The sequence below is a fragment of the Stegastes partitus genome, unplaced genomic scaffold (assembly GCF_000690725.1).
Source record: "Stegastes partitus isolate 25-593 unplaced genomic scaffold, Stegastes_partitus-1.0.2 Scaffold934, whole genome shotgun sequence".
NCBI classification, from domain to species: Eukaryota; Metazoa; Chordata; class Actinopteri; family Pomacentridae; genus Stegastes; species Stegastes partitus.
The window spans coordinates 27,511-36,792 of NW_007578665.1; the positions used below are offsets into that span (position 1 = coordinate 27,511).

Genomic DNA, 9,282 nt, shown 5'->3' on the forward strand with positions numbered 1-9,282 from the left:
GCAGCTCAGCAGCTTCCCTCAGAACAACACCACCGCCTGAGATCAGGTTTAATCCTGATGCCTGACGGGAGCGTTACCTGATTGGCTGCTTGGATGATTACGTCACCATGCAGGTGAGCAGCTGATCCTGATGAGGTGCAGATCCACACGTTTAAACAATTCTCTGAGCATTTTAATAAATGAACTCGTTTGAATCGGCCTAATTAGGACGAAGGTTTTATGCACCAGCTGGTTTCTGGAGGCCTCGTCCTCGTTGTTCATAAGAAAAGAATCAAATCAGCTGATTTTACCTGAAAACATTGGAGGAAAAATTCAAATCATTTTTTTTATAATTAAATAAAAGTCGCTAAAGCTGTAACAAATTTAACTTAAACACTGAAAGCTGGAATTCTAATTTTAATCCTAAATGACAGATTGGATTAAAATCTGTAATATCACCTGAAGATGAAGCTGCGGTCCGTCTCAATCAGAACTACGGGTTCTGTAGAAGGTTCTTATTATTGTGACTTCAGTCCTGATCAGAATGACTTCATGTGTCAGATTAATAAACACACGTTCTGAGTTAATCACACACAAAAATTAACTCGTTCAATTAGTATTTCCGCATTTTAAAATGATTCTTCTGCACTTAATTCCCACCAGCATGAACACAGGTTGGCAAATATTTTAGGAAGTGAAGCAGCTTTAATGAGATTCTGTTTGTAGTTTGTGTTCAGTGTCGGAGCTTTCAGCTAATTATTATCTTCAGTATTTAAAATGTCTGACTGTGTATTTAAAGACAACACATTTAAATTAAAACAACGACTTTGGGTTTAAATTACACAAAGCGTTGAGTTGATGCAACATAATTAAGACAACTCAGAATAATTATTTAATTTAAACGTTTCACTGAAATCAAAGCAGATTTTTTTCATGTTGCATTTAAGTGTTTAATAAATCCCCTCAACTCATTATTTAGGTCTGCTTTTAGTTACGGTCCAGACACTCAGAACCGGTGCCGTATTTAATTCTGTCGTCATATTTACCGGGAGACGCTCAGAAGAGCAGGACTGCTGTTTGCTGCCGGAGCCGCAGCAGCAGTTTGTGTCCAAAGCACAGCAGAAGGTAAAATACATGTTTGTTTTTTAAAACCCGCCTTTTGAGCTCTTTTTGACTGCTGCTTCTGGATTAGGCCGCTAAGCAGATGCAGGAGACCGAGGCCGCCATATGCAAAATCATAATCCATATGTGTTGTGTGTAATGTGAGCGCGCGGTAAGCAGCTTTGGGCCGCGGCTCCGCGCCACATGCTGCTTCATATAATGTCCAATAAACATCCGCAGCCTGCTTCACTCTATAGGCTCCATTTTGTTGCTGCTCCTGCTGCGCTGCTCGGCGGAGAGGAGCTCCGGCTCCGCGCGTCACTGCCGGCCGACGCCTGTAGGTGGCGCTCAGAGCGCAGGAGAGACGCAGCTTCCCTCTGCGGCCGGCCGGAGCCGAGCGAGAGAGAGACGGAGAGAGAGATGGCAGAGAGGCAGAAACATTTATTTACTGTATGAGAGCAGCAGCAGAGTTTAACTGTTGGAGCGGAAACACAGAAAAGAGGAGAATCTGCGCGTCTCCATCCTTTTACGCGCAGAGCTCCGGTTTGGAGAGGTGGGGACCTGTGGCTCCGGCGGCCGCAGCGCACTTTAAACGGAACAAAGTCCAACCGAGCAGCGGCTCAGCTTCTCACAAACGGCAGCAGAGAAAATCTGTGTAAGAAAAAAACAGAAAATGTTGGGAAATCCACGAAGTTGTTGGGGAGGAAGCTCGCTCCGCCTCCGCTCCCCGCTGTAGAGTAGAGAGGGGGAGGAGAGGGGAGGACGGGGCGAGGGAGGGAGGGAGAGAAGCGACGAGCGCAGTCGTTTGGATTCACTCCACTTTCTCATCACACACGGTGCAGCCGCTCGACCTGCTCCGTGCCGGACCGGGAGGCGGACAGAGTTTGTGGCGGCAGAGCAGCGACCGCGCGTCGGGCTGGAAACTAACTGGACGAGCGCCGCCGGTGACTCCCGGAACCTACCGGACCTTGGTGCTTCTTGCTTGGGCGTTTTTTCTCCTTTTCCCTGCCGGTGCTCCGTCCACATCCAGCAGCCCTCCACCCCACCTCCCAGCGCGCCGTCAGCGGAGGATGCTGCCGCGGTCGGTGCCAACCTGCCGGTGGTAACGCTTCACGGAGTAGCTGAGAGTGACCCCCAGCCGCCTCCTCACCCGTCCGGACGGGTCTCCCCCCTCCGGCTGGACTCCAGCCGCTCCTCCGGTGAGGACGAAGCAGCGGCGGTGACGCGCAGCGCTGGTCACGACAGTAAAAGTGGACAGAAATTGTGAGAGAATTTGGAGGAATAATCATCCCGCTGGATTGTTTGATTTGTTTGCAGATCTTTTTGTAGACGTTGTGGATTCTTAATTTCGGGCTTTTTCCGCGGAGGTCTGGAGCGGCTCCGTCTGGGCACCGAGGAGGAGCGGAGCCTGTAGCCGGGCTGGAGCGCTCAGAGCTGGGGAACCGCGCGGCTCTCACCCGGTCCAGGTAGGAAGTTCTCTCCGCAGAGCCGCTGCACACACAGTGTCGTTGTGACACCTTTAAATAAACACATTCCTGTCAGATATTCTCCGTTTCGGCCGCTGAACGCTGCTGGCAGGCGGCGGGAGACGCTTTACGCACGAGAGCAGTCCGAGTATTTGCACTTTATCCGCTATTTCTCCTGGATGAGCACTTGGACCGTAATTAAAAAACACACGTAGTCGATGGAGGATGACTGTGAGACGCACACAGGCGGTGTTCAGCCCCAGCAGCTCTGTTTTAAACACTTGTTGGTAAAATGAAGCCGTCTGAGGGGCCGAATGTTCATATTCTGCGTCTAATCTGCGCTGATGGCTGTTTCTCCGATGTTCCACTACACAGCTATTGATCCGTATCGATCCCCTCCGTCCTCAACACTACCTCCACGTCTGTCAGTAATAAAATACAGCTTCCTGCGGGTCACTCCGGGTTTCCTAACCTTTCCCAAACTGAATAATCACTACGGTGATCCAGTGTAATGCGCGTGAGGACGTGCGCGGCTCCCTATAGTGCCTATAGGAGCATCAGCACAGCGGGGCTTCATTATGGCTCCATCTGAGGCTCCCAGAGTTCTGCAGGGACTCGGGCTCTGTGGAGGAGGAGGAGGAGAGAAAATGGCAGGAAAGCAGCTCGTCGCTACAATCACAGGTCTGTGTTCTACTGTAAAACTGGAGCTGGTCTGCCTTCAGGGGCCCAACAGAACCGTCCCTTCACCTGCCCATGAAGCCGCCTCACAGCTTCTATCTGGGTCCATACCTGCTCCTGAGCAGCACCTGAGGCCGGAGCACCTGTGGCACCGCCGAACCCTCCAGTGAAGGTTTCTGATGCAAAACACAGCCTCTGGAGTTTCAGGGTAAACGGAGAATATCCAGCGTTAGTCAGCGGAGGGGAATCCAGTCGGTCCGGTTCCTCCGGTCCTCCTCCCTGCAAGAGAGAGAGAGAGAGGGAGGGAGGGAGGGGAGGTGGGCGTCCGAGCTGCTCTACATGATAGGGGGAGGGAGGAGGGGGGAGGGAGGGGGAGTCGGTATTTACATGCAAACTGCATCCGCCTCCTGACGGAGCTGTGGGAGGAAGCGCCGCCGCTGTGCTCGTTTTCTAACATACGCTCTCCGTGACGGAGCCGTAGAACACTTGACCTCTGACCTCGCCGTGTTGCTCACGTTCCCCCCTGATGAGAAACACTCGGATGATCCGGAGAGCTTCTCATGATCACGCTGGGCCTCGAGGCGCAGCAGAACCCGGCTCAGCGGGCCCGTCTATTTCCTGGAGCTGCTGCTTTGGGATGAAAATGCACCGAAGTAGATGCAGCTGGGCTTCGTTGTACGAACACATTAGAAGCCTCAGAGGTCCGGGTTGTGGTTTCTGGTCTAACTGGAGGCTTTCCCCTGAGCACCAGATCGGTGTCCTCCGTCCGGCAGCACGGCGGGCCTGGGCTGCAGAGGCTCCGGCTGAGGTTTTGCGGCCGGTTTAGGCCCTAATGTCACCCGAGCCGCTGCCAAGTCGCCGGGCGAGGTCTGAGGTCTGATCCCAGCTTTGGGATGCCTCTCTGCCTCCTCTAATTTGGAGGCGCATCCGTCCAATTTAGAGCCGATAAAACAACCACGAACGTCACGGCGGCCCCAGAGGGAGGAGGTGAGGTCTGGCGGGGGAGGGAGGCAGCGAAAACCATTTACCAAGGGAGATGAGGGAGGTGGACCGGAGTCCGTTCTGCACATTTCTGCGTAAAAATTGGAGATGTGAGCGGCCGTGTTGTTAATGCTGTCATTAAAATGGGAGCCGGTGGAGTGGAAATGGATGCACACACACATTCACGCCGCCGCTCGGCAGGAAAAGAGGCGTCCACGCTTCCGATTTCAGAGCTTTCACGGCAGGTTTCCCGTCTTGTGTCGGCTCAGGTGTGACGACGGGGAGGCAAAAAGTCACATTAACACACAAAAGCAGTAATTATGAGGTTAGACAAAAGACAGCCGGAAGCTTGGTGGTGTCTGTGTGATGTGACGAAGCCGGTTAGTCCATGAATCAGTGTCCGGGCTTTATGGTGCAGAACCTGTTAGTCGATACGGGAAACCACACTCACACCTCTGGCATCTCAGAGATTCCTGAAGGAAGTTTAATCACCAATAAACAAATGAATCGGGACTCGGCTCATCGATGGTGTAAAGTCCAGTGACGTGTCAGCTGTTATCAGATGACTCAAACACGACGGCCCTCGCCACGGTTCTGTCTGTCACGTCTCAGCATCCATAAAAGCCGTCGCTGTGTTGAGCTGCAACCAGTCAGTCAGATGTGAGGAGGTTCCACCTGATGAAAGCTCCGACTGGAGGCTAACGGGGACCACAGAGCCCAGCGTGAAAGCCTCATGAAGCCACGTTAACAGCCCCTCATTGCTGCTTTCTGGGCGTGTTTCATGTTTCAGCTCCATTCTGCTCTATTAGGGTGAGGCGAGTGGAGGTGACGGCTCCGTTTGGCTTTCTTCATTTGTTATTTTCTCTTCTGTAGAACCGCAGCTCAGATGCGTCTCCTGCTGCAGCCCTACAGCTCGCATCAGTGTAATAGCGCAGACTGTGGAGAACGCTGTGGATTCACGTCGCAGAGGTTTATATCAGCTCGCCAACGTGCTCCACTCCTGCTCTGCTATAATAAGGCAGCGAGTCACAGGGGAACTCGGGCCACGGTACTGTCACGGCTCGGAGAGGAGGCTCCGGCCTGACGCTGGAGCCAGAAGAGCTCCCCACCGCTCCACGGCGAAACGCAAAATAAAATCCTGCAGGGAGTCGTAAACGGCTAATTTCATGTGCGGCCCTGCAGACGTTTAGATGCTTTACCGGCCCGCAGATGGACAGATGTGATTGTTTCCTGCCATAAATGTGACTAAAAGCGGAGTTAGATTGCCGTATTGATTTTTTTTCTCCTCCCAGTTAATAGAAACGAGGCTTAAAGTCGGTTAAACGTTTAAGAGCCGCTGCTGCTCACACTCACAACACTCAGCGCTGCATATTTATACCAGACCAGAGGAACGATCGTTATTTATCAGCAAAAAAACGTCCAGAGCCTCCAAACGACAAAACCAGGAGATGCTGGGGAATGTGTTTCTGATCGATAAGTGAAGCCATTCATCGGTTCAGTCTGTTTAAGGAGCTGCTCTTTGAATCCTGCATCTGGTTTCATTGCTCGTCTATCGGCGGCGTTGCGTAACACAAACTGAGTTTTACTGCATCCTCCGTCGCTTTGACCCCGTTTACTCCCCGTGCGGTGGAGCTGTGTGTCGGTGCATTTTTTTATTTTACAGAAGCATCATTTGTTCAACGCGGCGTCCAAGAAACACTCCGGCAGGCCGACACGTCGTTTATTAGCCGCCACACATTAAATCCAGTCACGTAAGCCGAGAGCAGCAACCAGAGCTCACATCCTACAGCAAATATTTCACACTTTATCCTGAAAAATGCCGTTTGTGTGGCGTGTTAACGGATATCACAGGTCTGTCTAATATCTAAGGTTCACACACGACTTGTGCTGCTGGTCGCTTCACGTCGAGAATCTGATCCAGTTCTGTGATTTCTAGAAGATCTCTGAGTGTCTCTCTTTATTTATCTTTACAAACATGATTTCATCTCGTGTTCTGCTGCGGTTCTGATGGGACTGTGGCCTGCAGTAGTGTACGGTTTGCACGGTGCTGCTCTGTTGGTGTATGTTTAGCGGTGAACGCTCCCTCGCTGCGCATCTCTTATATAAATGGATGCTGGCTGTAAGTCCAGCTGTGAGGACCAACGTCTGGTCGTCTGACGTGGAGTAACTGTGCTGCTGCTCCGTCTTTACTTCCACCCGCCTGCTGTTCATCCGCCACCGCTCCCATAATCCCCTTCTGCCGCCGCCGCTGCCAGAGGATCAGGGGTCGGGCCGGCCCGTCCTGTCCGCCGAAGGTCAGCGTTTGATCCCGGGCCGGTCCGTCCGGCCGCTGAGCCTCGGAGCGGGACTTTCAGGTTGCTCAGCTGGGAGCAACACCGAAACCAGCAGAAACCATTAAAACCAGTGAGTCAGCTTCCTGCCTGCTGGGCGTCATGTGAGGCGGCTCCACGCCTGATAGCTGCAGCAGAGTGTTGACGGAAGGCGTGGACGCCGATAACGCGACACCTGCCGCAGGTATGAGGCTGCATCGTGACTCATCGGTTCTGCATTTAAAAAACGAGCGTCGTGGAAAAATCCAATCTGTACCTTTATTGTCTTTACAAAGACAGAAAGCTGTTTTTTAATTCTATCGGTTCTGATCCTCGGACCGCTCTCAGCTTTTATTTCTACCTGCATTCATCCGTAGACGATCAGAACCGGTTCGGATTCTGGAGTTAAAATAACTGTTCGTTTTAAAGTGAATTATTTTCAGGCCCAGCAGCTGAAATGCTTTTTTAAAATTATTATTATTTTTTAATATTATTATTTTTCTTTTTTTGGGGGCTGTTATCTGACTGGACCGTAGAGGTAGAGACAGGATGAGGGGAGAAGAAGAATCGGAGACGGACCTGCAGGGCCGTGGGCTGGATTCTGACCCACGACCGCTGCATCGGGGACTACAGCCCCAGCACGCGGGTCGCCGGCTCAGCCCGCTGAGCTACAGCGGCGGCCCAGCAGCTGAAAGGCTTTTTAAAATGCAGATTAATTTAAAGGAGGGACGTCTTTATTTGTCGCTGCCGTTCTTTTATTAAAACAGGAAATAACCTGCGAACACCAGACCCCAGCGTGATTCTGTTTTAACAATTCGATGATTAAATTTAATGTTTGTGGACATTAGCGACTCCGTAGATTCTCACTTTAACTCGACCAGAACCAGAACCAGAGTCTTTTTATTGCTTTTGGTTTCTCGGCAGCGATTCAGAACAAAAGTGTGAAGGTGGACCGGACGGAACATGTCCTTAAATCAGTAAATTCACCACCGGTTCAGACTTTCTGTGATGGCAGCTTGTTAAGCGGTTTCTGGTTCTGGTTTCCCTCTGTGACGGTACACTGGAGGTCTTTGGGTTGTGGACTAGACTTTTGTCTTTTTGGGTTTTGGGAAACTCTGACGGACATTTTGTACAACTTTAGATTTGAACCGGAGTGAAGAGCAGGAGGACTTCCTCTGAAGCCATGGACCAGGTGTGTCAGCTGGTGTCGGAGGTTTACGCCACCGTCCAGCCTGGCTGGTAGAACATTAACGCCTGGATTTAAAGGAAATTGTTCTCGTCTTCCACAAATGTTGGATTTGAAAATGGCTGCTGTTGCCGCCTTGTCTCGGTCGGGACGCTCTGGGAAGAGGTTCTTAATCTTTTCCTGGTAGAACAAAGGTTTAATTAAAGCAGAATAATCTCCTTGGATGAACTTTTACTGACCTGAATCCAAACAGAGACAAAGTTCTGCTGCTGTGTCCAGATGTGAATGTTTTACTGCGTCTGACTCTGAACCGAGCCGTCGTGTCCGACCTCGTCCGCCACCAGCAGAGCAGCTGGATGTTAGCTCAGTGGTTAATGATTAGCTCAGCGGCCTGGTAACCACGTCCTGGTCTTTGTGTGAAAAGTTCTGCTTGTACCACATTAAACATGACGTCAGCTCCACCAGTAAGCCTCTGGGCCGACTCCCGGTTCTGTCACTAAACCACAGTTTCTTTTCATTATCGTCAAGCAGGAAGAAAACTGACAGAAGCTTTATGCTAATGCAGTTAGCCGGGACGAGACGTTCAGCAGACCTCAGATCAGCTGCTTCTGTCTCCACCACGGCTTCAGTCTGTCTGATGAAGCTGCTGCCACATCTGCCTGAATACAGTCCGTCTGTAGATGGTCCTGGTTCTGGAGGTAGAACGGTCCTTCCATCGTCTAGAACAGGTTCTGACCAACCACCATCACACAGGCTGATATGAGCCATAGAGTTTACCCAGAATGCACTTTGTAGTGGCGCTTAAACACGCGCTCAGCCTTCAGACCTTCTGCTTGTTTTTGCATCTTTTTGTGGGGATTTTAAAGCTTTATTTTACACATTTCACTTCCTGTTGTGGTGATTTTTAGGGCTGGTCCAAATAGCAGCCTGGACTCCGGGTATTCGGGTCCAGCTAGTGACGGATATCTAAATATTCGGCGCAGTGCGGGGGCTGCTCGCTCCAACGGGGTGGCTGCTGGTGCCAGTTTAGGTTCGCGGTCCCAGTTCTGTTTCCACCATGGTGGCAGCGGCGGGGCTAGTATATATCCAGACAGAACCACAACCACCAAATGTCTGGATGTTTGGGTCCAGCCACAGTGATTTTGTTGTGATTTTGCTCCTTTTATGTGGTCTGGAGTGGGTTCTGCATGTTTTAGTGGTGATCTGGTCTCAGGTTCTACCAGAACCCAGATGTGTTCTTCCTCCTAAATGTCATGTGTCTATCTGCTGTTCTGGTGAAGTTCTGAGGCTCAGAAATGATGGAAAAAGTCCATTAAAGTGATCAATCTGGACCCTCCTCTGTGGACCTCTGGTCAGTAGATGAAGGTACTGCAGATACAGAACCAGGTGGTTCTGGGGAGGTTCTGGAGGGACTCTGATCATCAGATAAAGGTCCTGGCTCGGTTGGTATTTCATCAGGAATAATCCAGAACCGATCGGTGGTTTGGCTCTAAGTTAACACTAAACCCTAAATTATTATTTTTACTGGATCGAGAAACGTGTGTGTGTGTGTGTGTGTCTCACTGTGTGTGTGTGTGTGTGT

At 50.9% G+C, this 9,282-nt stretch overlaps 1 protein-coding gene across 2 annotated transcripts in view; it reads left to right on the plus strand.

Annotated features, from left to right (window-relative positions):
- Window positions 1–1,899: 1,899 nt before the first annotated feature.
- Window positions 1,900–9,282, plus strand: part of LOC103366356 (protocadherin-1-like) — a 25,028-nt gene continuing 17,645 nt past the window's right edge. The window contains exons 1-2 of one of the 2 annotated variants that reach the window (XM_008294057.1): window positions 1,900–2,279; window positions 2,398–2,546. The gene's annotated coding sequence lies outside the window, so the exon portion shown is untranslated. Of the gene's footprint in view, window positions 2,547–9,282 lie in introns of both variants that reach the window. The other variant, XM_008294056.1, reaches the window with a different exon arrangement.